This window comes from Vidua chalybeata, chromosome 9, assembly GCF_026979565.1.
Source record: "Vidua chalybeata isolate OUT-0048 chromosome 9, bVidCha1 merged haplotype, whole genome shotgun sequence".
Classification (NCBI taxonomy): domain Eukaryota; kingdom Metazoa; phylum Chordata; class Aves; order Passeriformes; family Viduidae; genus Vidua; species Vidua chalybeata.
The window spans coordinates 24,334,401-24,356,559 of NC_071538.1; the positions used below are offsets into that span (position 1 = coordinate 24,334,401).

The following is a 22,159-nucleotide window of genomic DNA, read 5'->3' on the forward strand; positions in this document are numbered from 1 at the left end:
ATGATTTGGTCTTCATTAGCTAAGATTATGCTGTTCATTTTCTCACTAGAAATCTAAGAAAATCAATGCATTAGAAGTATAGAGGGTTTTTTTGCTTCTATTCTTACCACAATAGATTACTATAAGCATATCATGAAACTTTCTGTCCCTTGCTAATCAATATGTTACTAGGAGTCCTTTGCCTATTGTTTTTTGACAGGTGCAAAAATGGATCCTTATTTATTGTTTCAGTATTTCGTTACTCAACAGCAGATTTAAGAGGTATGTTAATTCTGCCTGTTTATACTCCATATTTTCTGTTGTGTTTTCTGAAAATTTGCTGGATTTTTAATTCCCTTAGATCACATTGGCCAGGGTAATGGCAAAAGTTATGCGAACTCTTCATAATTTTTAAGAATTTAAATCTACTTTTTCACAAGGAGAAAACAAAACAAACATATCAATGACATATTAAGGTTATCATAATTTTCCCCAAAATTATGAACAAAGAAAAGATTTGGTGAGGTAATGAAAATTGTTCCTGGGGTCTTTTTGTTTATTTTTGGTTGTGTTGTTTTTTCTGTTTCTCACTTGAAAAATAGTTTGTGAAAGAGGAATGGAAAAGCAAAGAACACCTCCCTAAGCAATATCTAGGTAAAGATGCTGTTTCCAATTAAAAGGGTTTTTGGTGTAGAGCATCATTTAGATTTCCTAGTATCAGTTTCCCTTTTGTTCAGTGTTTTTCAGTTAGTATCAATGAATGCATATCAGAATACACAAAACAACTCATCCTGAGGGCTTTCCCAGTATTTTGGAACTTTGACATTTTACTGTCATCTTTGTAGGAAAGGAAGAGGTGGGGAACACTAAGATTTGAAATATACCAATGAAGAAACTGTAACAAGCAATACAGCCGTAGGCTGATATTGTGGATATTCACTAAGCTGGAAGAGTATGAGTTTATTCCTATGGGTGCTGGTGATAATAGGATAAAAATTTAGTAGATTCTTGCCTTGTTCAGTAGTGGTGAAAGCAAACCAGATCAGGTAGTTGAGCTCACCAGATTTTCATTCAGAGCAATAGTGAGGGTTCTAAACTTGTATTTTAGTAAAATGCCAAATAACTGAATTTAGAAATGGATAAAATCAAGATTGTGGGTTGTTGGAAAACCTCCCTAACAAACTGGGCAAGTTACTTACTCCCTTTTCTAAGTATAAACTGGATTTCCTTTTCAGGTCTTAGAAATATTTCAGCTACTTGTGCTGTATATAAATTGAATCAGAATCTGCATTCCTTCTTGCCTAATCTTTCTACTCACCTGTGGAAGGTTTGGAGACTGATTCACAGTGTGATTCTCTAAACAATGAAGCACAAATCTCCCTTGGGACTGCATAAAATGCAAGGCACAGCCATGTCTCTCAGTACAAGTAAACTTTCTTTCCCTTGCTGCCAGGTAGGCATCCCTCTAACCCCAGTTAAGCTGTCAGCATCTCTGGGTAAAACTTCCCAGCCTTTCCTGATGGTGTCAAGAACAAGAAGTCATGGTACTGTAAAAGCATTTTGAATAGAGTAGATGCAGCTTCCTGCTTTCCATTGTTTTTCTGTTCCTGAGAGATGTTCTTAAGTAATTATTATAAACCACAAATTTCAGGCTGTAAGACAGTATGTTTCAAGCACAGTGCTATTTTATCTCCAAGGTAATGGTTTCACAGAAGTTTTTTTTGTGGAACACACTGGCTGAAATTTGAATGTACAAAAGACTTTGTATAAACTTTCCTCATGCTGACTTATACTTCCACATTCAACTAACTATATTTATGCCTGGGATGGATGTATATTTAAGTTGGAAATAACCTTAAAATAATAATGACCTGAAATGGAAAACTTGGATTGTATAATGTTGTTTAGTCCATTCAAGAAGATTAAAATGGCAGTGTGAGTAGGAAAATGTTGGTAACTGACAAAAGGAATTAAGAATGGGTCATGGAGTATGACCCATTTATGATCAAGAAAGAAGGAAAATGCATGATGAGTTGTTTGTGAATGGGGGGAACTGACCATTTTGTGGGAGTTAGTGTGATAGTAAATGTGTCTTCTGGATGATTAGAAATGTATTTTTCTGGTACAATTTATTTTTCAAAATATTTTAAGGGGAAGGCTTTGGTTTATTTTTAGTCTTTTTCTTATGGGTAGGATAGTACAGAGGCAGCCACATTGTACTAAGGTACAAGGACAAAATAATACACACATGGAAGCCTTGGTAAACACACTATCAAACCTACACATGGTTGATTCATTTTAGAGTTTGTTGTTGGGCTAAACACAGGGTCTCCAACTTCTGAAACAAAAGCTCCGTTATGAAGCAAAAGAAACAGCTCCCTGAGCTCAAGCCAGCTGAGTTTGTTATATTCTGTCCAGACTGCTTTACAACCAGTAATTTTTTTAGTTTACGTACAGTACCCTGCTATTTCCAGAGGGATGGTTTTATTTGACTGTCCATTCACCTAGGATACAAGTTTAGGTTAAACTTGATGGTGCCAAATATGGCAAGTTGATCTTATACTTCTTTGATATCCCATTTTGCAAAGCCAAAGTAAGCATTAGCAAGCTCTACAATTGTGGCTTACCACATTTACCATTAAATGCAGCATTTTAAAACTTACTGTGGCATATCAAAGCCATGTGATCATTGAGATGCACAAGACCAAAATTACAGTGATAGTCATATCATTATATACAGTTTCCTGCATTTTTAAGCTGTCATGAAATACAAAATGGATGCTAAAAAGCATAGATTAAGCAAGAAAAACATTAAAGCATTAGGAAAGTATTCCTACACTTGAGAGGTTAAGAAATGTGTAAAACAGCAAGAAAATTAAATCTATTGTAAATTTATCAGACCTCATCTCAAATGAGTTCAGCTGTTTCTGTAATGGAAAGATTGTTCCAGAAGTCCATCCTTTGATATTAAAAACAGCCTTGTAATTTGCTGGCTACATTTATTTATGGCTAGTTTATCATATATTTACATAAAAAGTACTTGCTACTTTTCTTAGCATATTGATGGTAAATTATCGTATTCTCTATTAGCATCAGCTTTAATAGCTGAATCGGGCAGTACTTGTAGCGATTTCTTGTAAAGAAACTTATTTTCTCTACTTGTGCATCCATTTAATTTTGAATACATCTTTTGAAATAAATGCTTAGTGTCTTTGGGTAAAAGACTTTACGTGAAATATTTGTCTTATTGTTTGATAATACATACTGTTTGGCTTTTTTTATTCTATTTTTTTTTCTCTTGGCAAATTTCATGCTGTAATGCAAACCTGGGACACTTTTCCTGCCCTAAGCAAAGATTTTTGTTGATTGACAAAGTATACAAAAGCTTGCAGCTTGGGCCCACATGTTTTATTCTTTTGGACCTTTCAGGCATGAAGGAAGCTGTGCAACAAGTCCCAGAAATGTTCTGTATTTATTAAGATTTACTCTCAATTTGAACTATTAATCACAAATGTATGGATGATAGAACTCTAATGCCATTGGGCTTATACACCAGTTATATTAAAATGCAGAAATTAATTAAAATGTGATGAAAAAACCCCAGTCATGCAGAAGACCCACATGTCTGGATGCAATAATGAACTAGAGCTAAAGACCTTGCTTTAGGCTTAAATCCCATTAATTACTTTCACTAGGAAGTATCTTTTTAAAAAAGTTTTAGAATTTTTAGCAAGGTTCTTGATATTGTAAGGATGCTTGTTTTATTTTGTTTAAAAAAATTATAAAGATCAGTTCTATTTGCAGTGATTATTTACAGGTTCAGTATGAAGACAATTATTAGACATATTTTAAGTCTGAATATGAGAACACTGGCTGGAATTTTAGAGAAGGGAAACCCCTTCATCCATGTCATTCCCAAGCTACCCTACCTGACAGTTTGAGACAGGACAGAAACCTTGTGCAAAGACAGTAAAAAAATGGCTGAGAGTAAAAATCTACTTAATGATTCTACTCTTCCTGTTGTATGCTGCAGACTACATTTTTTTTTTTTTTTTTGATTCATGGCCTGCCTCTGTCAGGCTAAATTGGATAAATTTATTACTAAAAGGTTGTTTTCAACATCAAAGACTAATTATTTTTAGTTTTTAGCTTTTCCCACACTATTCTCTCAATATTTACCTTCTAACATAAATAATAAGACAGCATGAACTATAGAGCGATTATGCCACAGTGATATTTGAAGATGAAATATTTTTGATTTATCACAAAGTATATATGTCTTAAGAATAGTATGTAATTTCCTCTTTTGCTATGTTGACTCATCTTAATCAAAGATGAGGCAGGCTTTCTTTAATGTGTCACATGAATTAAAAACAGTGGCTTATGGATCTGAAGAATCTACAAGAATAATTTCTATGAGAAGCATTGATTTTTAAATATAGCTTGCTTATTATATAAAGAAGCAAATACTATATAAAAATAGAGGAGGGAAACCTATGCAAGTATAAGAAATTTCTAGAGGTGGACATAGGGAAAACCAGAAAAATCTAGAGGAGTGATACAGAACAAGAAATGAAACTTTGTGCACATTATTTTTTTCCTTAATGAGATACTAGACTTTGCTTTAATGTCTTTTTTTGCATCTCTGTGTCAGTACTGATGCAAAACAAATATCCCGTACACCTTTCAATGAAAGAAAGAGGTGTTTGCTTTTGTAGCCAACCTTTTTGAACAGAAAAGATTACAATTTCTCAATTGTTTCTGAGCCAGGTGCTGATTGTATAATAGCAATTTGATATAACTACTGTGTGATTCATATTTAACTTATGCTTCATAATGTGCATGATTTTCTTGCTTTGTTCGTAGATGTAGATGATTTCTGTTGTTTTAGAAGTTGATAGAAGTGGCAATACTATTTTTCAATATTTCTTCAGTTTGCCTTTTTTTCTGTGTGTATGTGAATAGCTACAACTTTAGTGTTTGTGCCAACTCTTCTTGAATTACTGATCTTAATGTAAATCAAGGCTTTATCACCTCAACAAGGCAATTTTTCTTGGCCCTAAAAATCTCAAAACATAGCAAAAGTTGTAGGTTCTACTGGCACTAACCTGTTATGAATAGCTTCCTTTGTCCTTGGACAAGTGGACCAATGTCCTATGGCTAGAACTATGCTGGGAAGAACTGAGCTGGATGAGTGACAAGTGACTTCAAATACTCCCAATGTTAAGATAAATTAGTTATTTCATTTAATAATCAAATAATTTAATGCAATTCTCTATTAGAAAGTGACCTGAGTTATTTTAATCCACTGATTTACAGGAATGGGTTTAGTCTTATAATGCAAAGTTTTTAATGTAAAATCACATGATCAATCATGACCTTTTAAAATAGAACAATTCTATTACAAAAAATTGTCAGACATTTGTTTGTCTCCACATTAAAGCTAGAACAATCTCAGGTAGTCTCAAAATGAGATTGATGCAGGCAGTCATCTTGCTCTCTTAAGGAGCTACAGTATAAAATGCAATATTGTCTAATTTCTTGCCTGCATAATTTTTCTCCTGTTTTTTTTTCTGGTAAATGGTCATGGCTCTTGTGAGTCTAAATGTCTTCTTTGCAAGGCTTTCCTTCCTTAGTTGTTCATATTGTCCTGTCTCTTGCAGCTGTGCATTCAAAGGAAGAGAGCCCTTGCTGTAATAAAGAACCTTCATTTAAGATGCTCTGGGATTACCTGTTTCTCTTGCTTTCATATTCCATAGAGCTTCAGTAAGAGGGAAATGTAAAACACTACATTGCCTTTTTGTTCAGTAAATATATTGGTTTATTCCTTAGTAGTGTTTGTTAAACCTGTGAATTTGGAAAGCATTTTAAGTGATACCTGCCTTTCCTACTTCTTTGCCTTGCCTGTACATGTGTGGATGTATATATATACATCTGGGCTGTCTCTGTGGTTTCTGTTACTACTGTATTTGCGTCACCTAATTTAAAACAGACTTTCTGCTGTTTTCAACTAGAATGGGTTTGTGGCTTAGTACGTGAAATAGAATTGACTGCACAAAATGTGAAATTCTGATGCTAGACATTCCGGCTAGGTCTCTACAGACAGGAATGTGCATTTGTCTGGGCAAGCATTATAGTCCTAGGGCGCTTAGCTATTTTAGTGACAGCCTGAATATGTTGAAGTTGTTTGATTTAAAAAAAAAAAGAAAAATAAGGCATTTATTTTAAATAAAAGACTGCCTCAGCACAGCTTCAGCATTTTTTGCAGTGTAAATTTCATGCAATACAACTGTGGAAGACTTAGTGAAAGACTGAAAGAAGAATAAAATTTCTTATGCATATAAAGTGTGAACATTAAGTTAGCTATAAAAACTAAGAGGAATGTTTACTAGCAGGGGTAAGTCCTAATGAAAGGATCTGATGCATAGATTGCTCCTAATTATAATCTATTTATGATACTGAACTATATTTGCAAAGGAAGGCAAATGTATTAGGTCCACAAATCCCCTAAAAGTCTTTAAATTTTAAAGCATGAGTTGGCTTATCCCATCTTCAGTCCTCTCTTTGTGTTTTGGAGAAAGCAGATATTTCACATTGCTCTGGTAGTGATGAGCACAAGTCACTAGTACAGCCACAAGCACTTCATAATCAAAGAGCAAGTTGCTAAACTGAAACTGTCCCTGTGGGGAAGGGATAATCTCTCCAGCAAGGTTAGGAGAGAATGAAGAATGAGGGAGGAGAGATTCCTGCTCTTGGATAGGAGAGAGGAGTTTTAACTCCCCTGTGACAGAAACTTCTCAGGGTGGAGTGATGTGACTTGAAAGTTCAAGTACTTATTTTCTATAGTCTGAAACTTGAAAATAAAATCCTGAAAAAAAAAAAAACAAACATTATCTTCCTGTTAGCCAGCTGCTAAGAACCACCTCTTCCCTCTGCCTGAAGCAATTTCAGTCTGTCCTATTATGGTTTTGCATTCTGGAGCTGCCTATAAAACCTTCAGTCATTGTTTCCAGGGACAGGAACAATTGAGTCAACATCTCAGATGGACACACAGAGATGTAGCATGACCACATGGTCCTCCAATCAGATTAAAAATACTTTGTTCCTTATTTCTGGCCCAGGCAGTGCCAGGGATCTTCTATTGCCAACTCTTCTGCTTTTCTCCAGTAGCCTGAATTGGTAGGATTCCTCTTAGCAAGTCCCAAGTCCCAGTTTGGTTTTTTTTTAGGGGTTCCCTGCAGCTCTTCTGATGGCCTTAGTTAGCTCTTGGAGCAGAGTGCACAGTGTGGGAGATAACAGGCCATAGACTGACACTGCAGAAATAAAAAATTTTTGACAGTTTCTGTAATGTCAGTTTTATATGTTGGGCTCTTGTAGAATGAATGGCTCATCACTTGTTTGAACCAGTTCTTACAAATAATGGAATTGAATGAAAATAAAATAGCACATGTTCAGATCTGTTTCTATCATTGGCATAAAACTATTTTCCAAAGTAATGTGTCAACTTCATTTTAATTTGATTTCTTTTATATGAATAAGGAGATTTATTTTATTATGAACTGAAATAAAAATGCTGAGAAAAAACAGAACTTATGTTTATATTGTATTATACTTTAAGGCACGAGGCTCCTGAAAGACAGGAAACTGATTGTTTGATTTGGTAATTCTCATTTTTTTTTTCCCTTCTGAACCTCTATCTGCTCTGAGGACCTTTCTTGTATTCCTTTCAGGAACTAGAGATGATTTCCTGTCTATTGAGGAAGTGTACAGTAGCCAGAGGCAGAACAACTTAAGTTAAAGACTTAAAATTTAAATCCTGTATGATCACTGGGAAAACTGTATCATGCAAATTCTTTTTCTGGTATCTTTGGAAAGCAGTAGAATTCTTTTCTTTGTATTCATATGCTGTTGTATAAAATGGAAACACAGATGAAGTGTCAGATCCATGATCCATCTCACCCTTTATTCTGTCCCAGAGAGTGGCCAAGAGTGGAAGCTCACAGGTGTGTAAGAACATCTCTTAGTGCACTGTCCCAGTTTAAAGCAATTTGCTATTGAAGAGGTTTCCTCTTCAGAACATCTCTACTGTCATGTTTGAAAGCTGCTGACAAACCCATTTTATACGAATTTGCTTGATGAATTTTGAATCTGTATATTTGCATTCAAAATATTGAAGTTATAAATGCTACCATTTCAAGAATCAATATATTAAAAAATATTTCCTATTCTTTACTTGAAATCTACTGAATTAATACTTCTTTGTGTGACTGCCAGTTTTCTTGAATGATAAGAAACATTGAGAAATAATTTCTGACCATTTTCTCTATTATAATATTTGTTACATCTAGTGGAACTCATATCAGTGCTGAAGTTTCTAGATCTTTTAAATTTATACTTGTTCAGAAAACATTTCATACTTCTGCTTGAACTGATTAGTGTGATAACGAAGCACCCTTCTGTGAAAGGTGATCAGTAGTTGCAGTTTTGATGTGTGTGCTAGAGTTCTAGTGAGTGTTGAGTGATTGATATTTGATATTTGTCTTTTTGTCAGCATCTGAGTATCGAACTACAGTTTTCAGAAAACTATCCAGAGTAATTCTAAAATGTTACATGTTTATTTTAAGTAATACACACAGCCTGAGAAACACAGGCCTATTTACCAAGGTCAGAGTATTCTGCCATCTTCACACAGTGAAATCACACTGGAGCCCTGTGTGTAGCAGGGGAGGGGTGGTATTTAACACAGTGGAGCTCTGACAAGTCCCAGTTCTTGTGAGCACCGTAGAATTTGGACTGCAAAAAGAAGCTGTTTTTCTAGATGAACAGTTTGAAACACCTCATACTGACTGGAGATTTGCTATGAGTGCTTTCTTGTTTTGATTAGCCACAGAAAAGCTCTACTGGTATAATATGCACTTAAGAAATTTAATACTCTTTCCAGGTTATCTAAAGCATGTCATATATAACATATATAACAGAATTCTTGTATGATAGTGAGCTGTTGAGAAAGCAGTTTGGGAACTTTCTGCCAAAGCATTTATAATAAACTGATACACACTTTAAAAGCCTGTTTTCAAGGGCTTGTTAGGTGTTGCTATGTTAAAATGATATTCCAGGCTATTTTTTTCCAAATTTATCGTTCATTGATGTAAATGTATGTAGAAAAATTTCAGACAAAATGAAGATGAATGTTCAAGAACACATACCTCAAAAACTGCATCCAAGTCTAATCATTGTAAGCATATATACTACAGTTAGTGAACTAATCTCTTGGTGTCAATAACAAAAAAATATGTATTATTCTAATCCTTAATACTTAGTGTTTGCCAGTAGCCTATTTTATGATCTAACTGCTAATTCCTAAATTGCAAACTCCAGAATAATTTCCTCTTATTCAAGCCAAAGTTACTATACTTAACCAGTAAGTTTCTAACCACATTTTCCTCTGTGCTAGCTGTATGAAAATAAGGCTTTTTGTAAGTCTACATATTTAGAGAAAATGCTACAAAATTGCCCCGTATTAATAGAATCCAGAGCATTCCTTGGTGGTGGCTCAGCACATTACCATGTGACTTGCCTGCCCTTGAAAAGGCATAATTTGATCTTAAAAGTTTTCCTGAATTCTCCGGTAGTTACAGAGAACAAGTGACCACAGTTCAGCTCCTCAAACTGAAAGTTGAGATTAGAACCACAGTGGTGCTGACTTATATGTTTCTGAATTTCAACAAGAGAAGGAAAGTTCTTTCTTGCAACTGAGTCTTTCTGATTCCAGTGAAAAGCTGGAAAACTGAAAGTAGCGAAGTGGTCCCAGATGGGTGGATTTTTAATTTTTTTTTTTTTTTTTTTTGTGAGATGCTTCTTCAGTCTGTCAGCTTCTACAGATCTCTCTGTGTAAGGTAAAAGGCTGGGTTGTGTGCTAGAGCCAATAGGGATGTCTGGTGAACACGAGGAAGAGCAACATTAGTACTCTTGAGCATGTAAAAATTATACATACAAAAAATATCATCAGTATTGTTCAGATTTGTTTTAGCACGCTTTATTTCTGTTGCTAGAGATAAATCTTAATTACCAAGGAAAGGAGTGGTAGTAACTTAAGTGTTATCCAAGGAATAAATTTGCGCCAAACCCAAAAGATTTAACAGGAGGTTGGAAAGCCTAAAATAAAATAAATAAATACTTCATATCAGTTACTTTTAAGTGAGAGAATGGAGTTCAGAGGCCAGATGCTGATCTTGGCTCCAGCAGGGCAAATCCAGAATGGCTATCTGGGAAAACACTAGAATTCACATCATCATGAATAAAACTAAAATTTGGCCAGTAGTAACTTCATTAGGAGGGAGTGTATCTTATCCTGCTAAGTTTGTTTCATGTTTCTGATATCCAAACATTAGTAAATTCTATTTATATTATTGCTGCAGGTTTTTCCTTAGGTTGATTTTTTTTTTCCTTGACTTGGCTTTGACTTGTCCAGCAGCATAAGGGTGGCCTGCTATTAGGTCTTGATTGTGCTTTATTTAAGTAATGATGGCTTTTGGATTAGTGAGATGATATGAAGTGGTATTATTAATGGACATTGACCAGTAACAAAACAGAGCTGCTTAGGCAGATCTCCAGCTGGCATAGTGAGGCACAAGTTGGAAGCCAGCCTGGAGCAGAGGAGGAGGGAGCCTCAGCAGGGCACAGCACACAGGATGTCTCTGGCAAGCACATAGAAGGAGCAGCTGAGAGGATTTGACAGATGAGCAGAGATGGCAGATACTGGATCTCCCACCAGGATGAATAGAATGCCAAACAGATAAACGTGCTTTATAGCTTACCTGTAGTATAGCTAAGAAACATGCCATAATTGGATTGGATAGTTATTTACCTCATAACTTTATCACAAAACTTGCTTATCAATACAATCTTAGCAATTTATCTCATATAAAGGATAACATTAAGTTAAAAAGAAAAATATTTTTGTTTATATCCAGTTAGAAGTTGCATAGCTTGCATAGTACAGAATATGGAAATATCATTAGTTGATCTACTCTTCAACAATTACTTAAATTAGAGATTTATTTTTTAACTCAGTAGTTGAATTCAACCTAATCTCTATCTTTGAGATAGTAAAGCCTGCTGAGAAAGGAGTTAATTTGTGTGGTTTTGTTGGGGGTTTTGTTTTGCTTCATTTGCTTTTTTTTTTTTTTTATTGAGAACTTTATACTGAGAAAATGTTTGTGTGATCCTTTTCTGGAAGTTTACTCTGGGTGCCTTTTCTTGTATTTCTGTCCATCACCCCTAACTGCAGGCCTTACACTCGTGTGAGCACACACACATGCACGAACACAGCAACTTCTGCAAGGCGAGCAGTCTTTGAAATGGCAAAGTTGAACTTGTAATTATAATTTACTTCTCCAGGCATCTCAAAAAGCTGGCACCACCACCCACAGAGGAGATGAGTAAGCGTGGAGGGTACATGAGACTGAGGCTCAGGTTATATGAGGAATGTGTGCAGGGGACAGGGCCTGGTGTGCAGGAAATTTTTATGTATGGAGAGAGGTGGAAGCAGAGCTCTAGAGCAGTCTGACAAAGGACAGTGCCTTAGTGAGGTTTCTCATGGTGAGGTTTCACATGGGTGGCCATGACCCTCTTATGCAATGACCCTCTTATGATTTCTTTGTAATGTACTGGCAATGCCCCAGGTAAAAGCAGTGCCAAGGATCAATATTCAGCCACACTGAGTGTCTGGATTGCCTCCTCCTCCCCTCCTTCTCTGACCATGGGGGTTGCAGGGCTGTTTACCACACTTTTTTCCTCACTGCTCACAGCCTTTGTGGCATTTTTCCCTTAAATACACTTTCAGAGAGGCACCAGCAGCTTCCCTGAGGGCTCAGCTTCTCTGGCTGTGGGGTGTTGTGGAGCGGGCCAGGCCTCCCCTCATGACAGCCACCCCTCACACACCTGGTGCAAATGTGACCTTGCAACTTTCCTAAGAACACTTTTAATTCCTGCCTGTAAAAACCTCCTGAGAATTAAATAGAGCTTGCAGGAATCAATGGAGAAAGGGAATGGATGTGGTGGACAATGCAAATTTGTTTCTTTGTGGTGTGATTTGGATGAACCAGCGCCAAGTCTGGGAGAACAAGTGTGAATATCCTTCAGCAAGATTCCCACCCCTAAATGAATATAAACCAAAATCAGCAGCCTGGGGTTTTCCCTGCCTTTTACATATTTATGATTTGCTTCATTAACAAAACTGGAGACCAACCTCAAGCTCTCTGGCAGACCCAGGAGGGTACTGGGGAGGACGGAGAGGTGGCACTGCTGGCTGGCAAGGTGGGCAGCAGTGGAGCTGGGCACAGGAATCCCCTGGTCCGGACTGCCTGAGCCCCTCGGGAGCAGTGGAGCAGCAGTGCCAGCTTCCCTCAGCCCTGCTGGGCATGAGAGGGACAGTGGCACTGCCTGAGCCCCTCGGGAGCAGTGGAGCAGCAGTGCCAGCTTCCCTCAGCCCTGCTGGGCATGAGAGGGACAGTGCTGGACAGCCATGTCTGTGGTTAGGCCTACACTCTGCACTAGTGTCACCTCCCCTCTTTGTATTTTTGGACAATTCTTAATTGGAACTCATTAAATGATTGGAGAATTAATAGTGATGATGTGGTCGTATGAATTAACTTCAGGTGTGCATGATAAGCTATTTAGTGGACTATTTAGTGGAACAAACTGTTTTCTTTGGAGTATACTCCACAGCAAGAGAGATTAAATTTAAAAATATACCCCCAGTTTGTAAACTCCCTCTTTCAGTGCCTACTATAACTAAAATATTTATGTCAGATGTGATGGAGGCTGGTTATATGCTTTTTCTTCTACTTGTCACTGCTTGCATAAATTAATGTGACAGAAGAAATAATGGAGCAGAGGCAAAGGAATGTCACTAGAAGGCTGCTCTGTCATCCATCCACTGGTTTTATTACTTGCTGCCTTTGGTTTAATTTCTTTCTTCATAGTGATAGAGACAGAGGTCCATGAAGGGATGAGGATGCCTATGCTGTGAAGTAGATGTAGACTTCTTATGAATTCTGGAATGCAAATTTGGCATTTTGCTTGGTCAAGGATTATCTTAGTCTGGTTTTAATTTTGTGAACATATACATTGACATACAGAAGGCAAGTAGTGGTCAATGCCAGATGCTTCGACATTAACTGGGAAAAGCTGCCTCATGCTTCTAATTACATATTAAATAAAGCAGATATGTTGGAAAAGGGACTTCTACCTGAGAACTGAACTGAACCATTGGGACACACGGAAGAGGATGGTGAGGGTATTGTTGATTTTAATGTTGCTTACGTGTGCAATTCTAGAAAGAGAAAAGGGGGACTCACAGGTTTGCTCAAAGGGGAGAAAAGGAAATGGGAAGGTAAATCAACAAATTATATGCTTGTGTGCACATCTGCTTGACTCATTCTGAGTAATGTAATTCATGAGTATTAAGTGAAGCCAAAATGAGAGCTTTGTAGATGTGTTCCTGGAAGTATGTGCAGGACTCAAAGCCTGACCTGGGAAGTTGGGATAAGGTCACTAAGAAGGGGCTAATATGAAACCCAAGTTTGGAGTAGTCATGATAGGAAACCAGAGTTTGGAGTACCCGTGATAACTTTGTATTTCATAGAATCTGTGTTCTACTGGTGGAACCTTTGAGAACTGTCTTGCACATACTCACATCTTTTGGCTGTGAGTACACATGGTTTTTACATGAAATCACAAAGAATTAGGATGTATTCTAGACAAAGACTACAAAATATGAGGGAATTTGACTACTTACCCAAAGTGGTTTTACTTGAAGTGTAAGATGTTAATGCAGTTATAAATGGGATGTACCTTAAATATAGAAGACAGAAAAAAATTTTCAAAAGTATCCAGCTAACAAACTAAAGTTATCTTTTCAAACCTGATTAAGGCACCTAGGTTCCTTAGACCCTTTGAATATTTTGCTTCTAGGGCATTTTGCGAAATATTTAGTGGTGATCTTGATGAATTCAGAATGCAAAAAATATTGATTCATAACTATAAAATATCTATTTGAGAATATAATTGTTTCATATTATTAATCTATTTGTTACAGTCAGCTGACTGATTCTTTTTCATCTTACAGCCTCTGGCATACAGTAGATATTCAGCTAATTTTTGGCCTGTGTTCTTGAAATGGTTGCTCAGAAGACAGCCTGTAGACTAAACAAAATCTGTGGAATCTGTTGCACTACTTAAACAAATGAAACAACTGGTACTTAAAAAGGCAACAGGTAACACTATACTAAGAAATTATCTCAGCCTCTTTATTACTTGTCTGAAAGGAAAAAATGCTGAATGCATTGTGTATGGCCACATAATTCTTAATCCCTGATTTTGGAGGTAATCCAGAAGAAATTGGGCCTATCAAAAATTAATTACTCCTGAGGTTCAAGATAGGTCCTAGAACTTGCTCTGAGGGAAGCTTTGTGTAATTTTGGGGAAAAACTATGCACCCATGTATGATTGCATTCAGTTACCTTTTCTTGCATGTCCAGTCTTGTTTCTTAAATTAGGGAATAAGTTCTTACATTTTCCCCCTTCTTCAGTATTTAGGGATACTGAAGGATTTCTTTCCTTCTTTCACAGCTATCTATTTTTGTTCCTCCATTTATACTTGCAGCTTGCTTTTGCAGGTCTGAAAAGTTTTGATCCAAGTCTGTATTTTGCCAAATTTTTGCCTTGTGATAATTTTGTAACTGCCTTGAAAATACTCTGAAAATAGTATTATTTTACTCCTTTTGTTTACCCATTTTTTGCCAGGTGACCGGCAAATGGCTGCTGACTCCCCTTGTAATGTGCAGCTAATTTAAGTGCCAGAGATAACACAGAGGTGAGGACTAACTTCAGGTGAGGTCTAAGCAGACCCCTACCTCCAGCAAAACACCCATGTCCATTCCAGATTCCTGAAAAGCCATGCTCACTGCAGCTGCAGGTAAAGGCTGTGAAGGTGTGTAATTCAGTAGCTGTTGCACTGAGGTTCTTTCAGCTTACTCTACCTCACCCACTGGCAAGGTCACCTCTGTCTCATTCACAAGGAAGTAAAATTTTATTTTTATACTACATCTGTGAAATGTATTTACTTACTTCTAAAAAAGGAACGTTATGCCGGCTGTAGATTGGAGTGAACTCTGGGTGACAGGAAAATTTAAAAAGGCCAGGGAGGAAGTAGTGGCTCTTCTTCCTTCTGGGGTGTTTGCAGATTTCACAAAACAAGATACCACTTTCTTATTCAGTTTTTAAATGAATGATCAAAGATGAAATATATGGACTTTTATTATCTGTGTACTATACTTCCAGTGGGGCTTTACTGTAGAAGAGTGAAAGTTTGGGAACATATATGGAAAAATCTCTAGGTTTGTGGGTTTAAATACTGTTTTGAATGAAACATTTGGGTCCCATAAATATGTTTAAAATTGACTTTTTTCAGGGAACACCATGTGGACTGCTCAATGTCTTTTTCACATGTGAGGAGGTATTGGAGTTGGGATAGGTTAAAAATAGTTTTTCCACTTTTCAGAAAAGGAGATCCAGGATGCTGGTTGGTTTAAAAAAATAATCTTTCCAAACTTGATCAGAGTACTCATAGACCTGTTAATACTTATTATGAAAAGCTCCATTTTCAATAATATCAGACCCTAGTTTCATACAAAAAACCTCAAGGTAGCCTGTGTTTATGGAAAACCTTAAGGTACTGCAAAAGTGAACTGTGTGTGAAAAGTGATATAAATATGTCCTCATTTATTTCAAAGCTGCTGTGCACATCCAGCTGTAGTTTGATCTCTTATTTAAATTGTAGGTGTCAGTATCACACTGCAGCATAGGGGAGCTAGAAGTGGATTGTGGTGAGAATGGTGTCTGGAGACATAACTGAAAAGGTGGGTGAGAGTTGCAAGACATAAGGAAGAAGTCTGATAAGGACAAATTATTTCCTCTGGCATTTCTTTGAAAGATTTGATTTTTAGAGCCTCAAAAAAACCAAACCAAAATAAACCCCCCACCAACCAACACACCAGCAACCAACTTTTCTAAAATGTTAAAATTTCTTGAAAAAGGATTCACCCTTTCATGGAGTGGAAGTTTCCTGGGCACAGCACAAGTCCTCTGGGTTATTAACTGTGGTGCTGGAGCCGTGGCTCTGAGCACCTCTCTGAGCCTGGGCTGGCTGCCCCGGGGCTGTGCCAGCTGTGCCAGGGCCTGGGCTGCACTCAGGCTGTTCTGGGCCCTCGTTGTCCCCACAGCCTGGCCCTGCCTGGGGCTCTGCAAATGCTGCCCGTGGTGACAGTAACACCAAGGGTCTGGCTTAACGCAGGTGAAGGACAAAGCACTAGAGAATTGTATCATTTGTGTACAAGGTCACTTGAATTATAAGTTTTTCCAGATTGACCCCTTTCATTTATCCCTTGCATTGCAATACTGGCATTTTATCTCCAGAAAAATTACTTAGCTAAAGAGTCTCTCCTAAAAATGAGATATATTTATTACTTCAAGTGTGCTTCTGTTGCTTTTTTTGCCTAGGATTTGTATGCCTTTCCAAGTGGTGATATTTTGACAAACTGGATATAGTTTCTTTACCAAATACAAATGAAAGGAGGGAGACTATCACTTGATAAAATACTTTAGTCAGAGAGATAGCAATTGGTCCAATCTCTCTATATTTAGAACAGCTGGAAGTTTAAACTACTCAAGAATATGGATGAATGCACATTCATCAATACATATTTGTGTTCTAAATTAATTTTGAAAGTATATTTTAACTCAGCTGCTAGACAAGGCCAAAATAAAAATAGTCTGATTTATCTGCTTTTCCTGAGAAAAAATGTAAGGAAGTGGGCTGGTTATAAGTTCTTTATTCACTTCTCAGCATTCCAGCATCTTATTCCCTTACTAAAGTATAGGATGTGGTGCTAAACTTGTATCTCACACAGAAAGAATCTGATTACATAAGTTTATGATTTGATCTTCCTCTTACTTTGGAAAATCTGTGATTTCACTAGATGTTCTGTAGTGAATATAGGCTACTATATTTTACCTACATATTTCATACAGTTTATCAGATCATCACATAATGGTTTATATTGACCTTATTCTAATTTGTCCAAGCTTTTTCATGTTACTTATTAGAATAGCCACTGGGACATATTTTTTTAAATGTACTTTTTTAGGATCAATGTAACTCTTTTTTGAAAACCTAATTTTTTTTTCCAGTTAAATAAAATTGAGACTGACTTCTATTTCCTCCCCTGAACTGTACATATAAAAATTTGGTTATGTTAAACAAAGAATTAGTAGATCACTTGTTTATAATCTTGAATTTCACATGGATCCAGTATTTAAGTTTGAATATTACACACCCCTTTTCCTTAGAAATGGTAATTCTTCCTTGCTTCACTGTCAAATATTAGATTATTCTGGCAGATTGTTCTGGTGCTTCTGTTATTTCTGATGTACATCTTCCTCAGAAAACACCTTTTAAACCTCAAGTTGTCAAATTTAGGATAAAATATATTAAAAAAAACTCCACTGGTGTCCAAATTTACTTGCTCATTATAAGGTTTCACTTTGTCCCAGGAAAAGATGGATAGATTTGTCTGGAAAACAAAATGGAAGTATGCTATACAGTCTTCTCTAAATTTCTTTATGAGGAAAAAAAAATGTAATCCAGAAAGTATTTCTGTCAAGAACTAATAGCATATAATTAGCAGCCAATGTGTAGAAGAGGTTTTCCCTGATATATATCTAGCAGTAAAGTACTGACTTCTGTCTGGAAATTCTGTTTTATTATGTAATATATTTTGGAGCAAAGCAGCAGCTATGAAGCCAAGACACAAGTGCTACAAGAAATGGAATTTTCATTATTGCAAAACCACTGCTCTATCTTTCAACTGCTTTAAATAAATCACTGAAAGTGAAATGTATGAATGAAATCTGGTACTTAAGAACCAATTTCCAGAGCTTGCTGCATGGCTGTATTGAGTATTTCTAAGAAACATTGTTGATGCAACAAACACTAAGCTAGATGTTTTAGAAAGACTAAGCATATGACCTAATTGTTCTTATTTTTCTGTTTTGAACATGATTAGAGATTTAAGAATTTCAGGAGGGAATGAAGATTTATGTCACATATGTCTCTATGTCCTTATGATTCGTACCTGTGAGAATGCTGGCAAATCCTTACATTCCCTTTTAGAATGGCTTTAGAATGTGCTTGGTACCAAATAAAGTCAAGGACAAAATGTTATCAGGGCTTAACTCTGAGTTTGGAGAGTTTTGCTTGTTTTTCTTTTTTCCCCCTTTATTAATGAGTATATTTGTCCTTAAAGATGGCAGACAATGAAGTTGTTGTATATTCCATGATGCCTAGTCTTACCTTTACGGGATTCTACTTTTTGAGATTGTAGAAAGATGAGAATTGAGAGACAAAGCAGAAAATATCTCTATAGTCAGGAATTTGGATGCATGCTGGTTATAGAATATTCAGGCTCTGCAGGTGCATGTGCAGCAGGTGTGAAATATGTTAAACAGGCAAAGAAATTGGGTGTGAGGCTAACTCAGCCCTGTAACTTCTGATGATAAGCCACAGTTGCACGCACAGGAAACTTACCATCAGCATCTTCAGCAATCAAGCAGAAGTTTCAGATGTGAGATTTGGAAACAAAGCTGGCTTTTGTTTCACAAATTCTCTGGTTGTGCAGTATAAAAGCTTAGGTTTAAAAATTCCTGGACTGCCAATTTCATATCTGACTGACTAGAAGTTCAAGTGCATCTTTCTGGTAGTGTTTAAGGGTTCCAAAATCCAGTTTGGGGGTAGTTGTATGATACAACAATCAGTACCCAAGTGAGCTTGACAAATACTGATAAAAATAAATATTTTTAATATGTGAGAGAATCTCATTGCTTCTAGATTGCTTTAGTAACAATGACTAATAAAATTATTTAAAGCAATTTTGGGTTTTTTTGAAATATTAGACTTGCAAAACCCAGGAAAGCTTAATGTGATTCTTACTGCAGAACAAACCTGGTCATACTTACCCACTGAAAAACCTATTTATGAATAATTCATCAAGAATTTGGAGGGGTTTTGTGTAAAAATGTGATGATGGGCCTGGTAAAACTACTTTATTAGCAGTGGTTTTGATACATCTCTTGATATTCAGTGTTAAATCCCCTGATGACAAGTTTAAGAATATAGACATATTCTTTTGTAACATCTCTCAAAATAAGAAAAGCTAATGAAGTTCATAAAAAGCTCCATAATAGTTAAATACTAGAATGTTCTGTCCAGAGTGGTGTTAGGATCTTTCTCTTAGGCTGTAGTCAAGGCTCAACTGTACAAGGCCTTGAGCAACTTGATCTAATTAATCCTCTTTTGAGCAGTGGGTTTGACAAAATGATCTCTGGAGATCCTTTCCAAACTAAATTATGCTATTATCCTAGACTTAAGGGAATACAGACTTAAAAGTGAAGTAAGTCACTGCTGTTGCTGAGTTGTATTTGAAGCAGGGAGTAAATCAGCAACTACTACAGTACCACTGTAGCATGTCGAGGCACTGTGAGTTCATTTGATTGTCTTAAATTGATGAAACCCTACTTAGGTGTGAGTTGCAAGTTACATTTTCTGAAGAAGTAGCTGTTTAGTAGATTTGGTTGTTGATTCTTGTTCGGGAGAATACTTTCCATACCTATGGAATGTGGTAGGGCTAGAAATACAGTACAGGGCCTCTACTTTTCATTCTGTACCTATGTGTCTGTGTTTACATTATCTAGAACTTGCATCCATCGAGCACAATCTCATTTTATGAGGTTTATGACAAATAAGGTTTGGGGAACCTAGAGCACTGAAGTTTGTCTCTGTCCCAAGGAAGGAAAAAGGCGAGTTCTGAATCTTTTTTGTCCATGTCATTGGCTGTTCAGCTGGAAAGTTCCCCTGCTGCAGATTGAAAATGAGCTATCTGGTCTTATTTTTTATATGAAGAGCAACTTACTCCCTTGTTTGTTCTGCATGTTTTAGAGTGCTTCACTGTACCTTTCTTTAGTCTGCTCTTTAGAGAATAAATCAATTTCTTTCAAATGTTCTGCACACCTGAAAAGCTAGCACTTTTTCTCCATTCCTGATTCTCCCCATATATTTTACTTGAAGTGGGATGCCCAGAGTGTAATACAACCTTCTGGGCAAGTCTTTACCCATGCTCTGTAGGATGGAAGAAATTAATTTTGTGTTGTGTCAGGCATCCCTCGCTGTACCCCGAACAGGATATGTTGCCTTCAAATAAAATTTTCTAAAACTGTTTGGCTTAGGTTAAATATGTAATTTTTAATGTAATTATTGTTCTGAATATAAATAGTTGGTAGCTGTTTTATAAGATTACTCTCTGTTAATTTTCAAAGCATAGAAAACTTTTTTTTTCAGCTCTGCAAGATAAAAATGCATTGTATGAGCATTCAGAGCTATAACAATAATGTCAGCTCTAATTCCCAAGGCAGCTTGGGTATTAGAGCTGATTTTGAATGCCACCAGTGAAGGACTTGCTCTCCTGGCAGCTGATTAAAATTTCAGTCAAATCAGAACGAATTATGTCTGCGACAGAGAATTGGCATAATGTAATGATGTGTGTTACCTTAAAATACCTCTTGATGAGAAAGGATCTGTCTGCGAAAATATGAACAATTTCACTGAACTTGGGTTAAAAAATCATACTTTAGTTAAAAAAATGTGAGCTGTAGGATTTGACTGGTTTTGCTCTAAGGTAACCAGACTTTCATCTGCTAACTTGCACTCATTTAGAGCTGCATTCAGTATACACTGGAATAAATGAAGATTTTTTCCCTTTGCTTTAGATGAGCTGAATGAAGTCATCGGAGAGAAACATTTCTTTTGGTATTTAGCTACTTTATCTGGTTTTGCCCACTAAAATCCTGGTCTGGTGGAAGGTGTCCCTACCCATGGCAGGGGGATTGGAAAGAGATGATCTTTAAGATTTCTTCCAATCCAAATTGTTTTATGATTCTACAAAATTATTTGAGAGGATTATTAGCAGTAAAACCCTACTCTAAAAGTGAGACTTGCTTAGGCTCAAAGAAGCCCAGACATTCAAACAAAAGACTAAAAAGCATACTTGAACCCTTGAGCATTTCTCTAAAATTTGTTAATCTGAAAGTTGTCACGTTTCTTCTGATTAGCTTTTGGGCAGAGGATCCAGAGTTTGTTTCTTTTAATGATGCAAGAGAGAAAACTAAAATAGCTATGCTTGCAAAGACTTCACTTTGATGGAATGCCAAGAGTCATTGTAATTTATAGTTTGAATTAAAGATTACTGGTTTCCCAAAACAATGCACTGTGTCCCAGAAGGAAATTATTATCAGGTCCTTGTTAGTAAATGGCCTCACAGTGTGTAAGTGCTCACATTCTCTTTTTAGGAGTGTTTGTAAGTAGTCTTACAATGCTGTGAATAATATTTCATAACAGTAACACGACAAAATTCTTACCTCATTATATATTGAAAAAACTTTATGAATTTGAAATACAGATGTTGAAAAAACCCAGTATATGTGGAATAATCAGCTACTTTCTGATAGTGACTAATGTCAATAGCTCTGTTTGTTTTCCTATTTATACCACCAAGTTGAAAGGAAGTCTTTCAATCTACTGTGTAATTAGTACATATTTTCAACTTTTTTTCCCTGACCTGCTATCCAGTTTTTAGAGGGAGAAAGAAAATGAGTGGAAGACCTAAGAGTACAGAGTTCCAAATCTGTACCAGGAAAGTAAAATGAATTTGAAAAATTAATCCCTTTGGGCCCTGGAGTCCAATTTTCCAGACACAAGCTCCACTGGAATCCACTGTTACCACTGCCAAAGAGTTGAGTCCCTTTGATATATTTTGTTTACTTATCCAACTCACTTTGACTTTTTGGTCTAGTATGTTTGATTCCCCACCTACTGAAAACATATCAGCCAATTTCATTCCTAAAGACAAACCAAAATAAGCACCCCAGCTGTACCCACCCTCCTGTAAGGGCAGGAGACTATAAATTTAAAGCACTGGCCTCTGCTTTTCTTTTATGCTCTAATTTTCAGCAATAGTGGTTCAGACAGCCAGGTAAAATGCTGTGGTTCCTGGCTGGTGTGTGACCT

The 22,159-nt window shown here is 36.5% G+C and overlaps 1 long non-coding RNA gene across 1 annotated transcript; it reads left to right on the plus strand.

The window, feature by feature from the left end:
* The first annotated feature begins 11,277 nt into the window (after window positions 1–11,277).
* Window positions 11,278–15,047, plus strand: LOC128792356 (uncharacterized). Its single transcript, XR_008432379.1, has 3 exons — window positions 11,278–11,420; window positions 14,111–14,258; window positions 14,788–15,047. It is a non-coding gene; the product is annotated as an uncharacterized LOC128792356 (long non-coding RNA).
* Window positions 15,048–22,159: the final 7,112 nt, after the last annotated feature.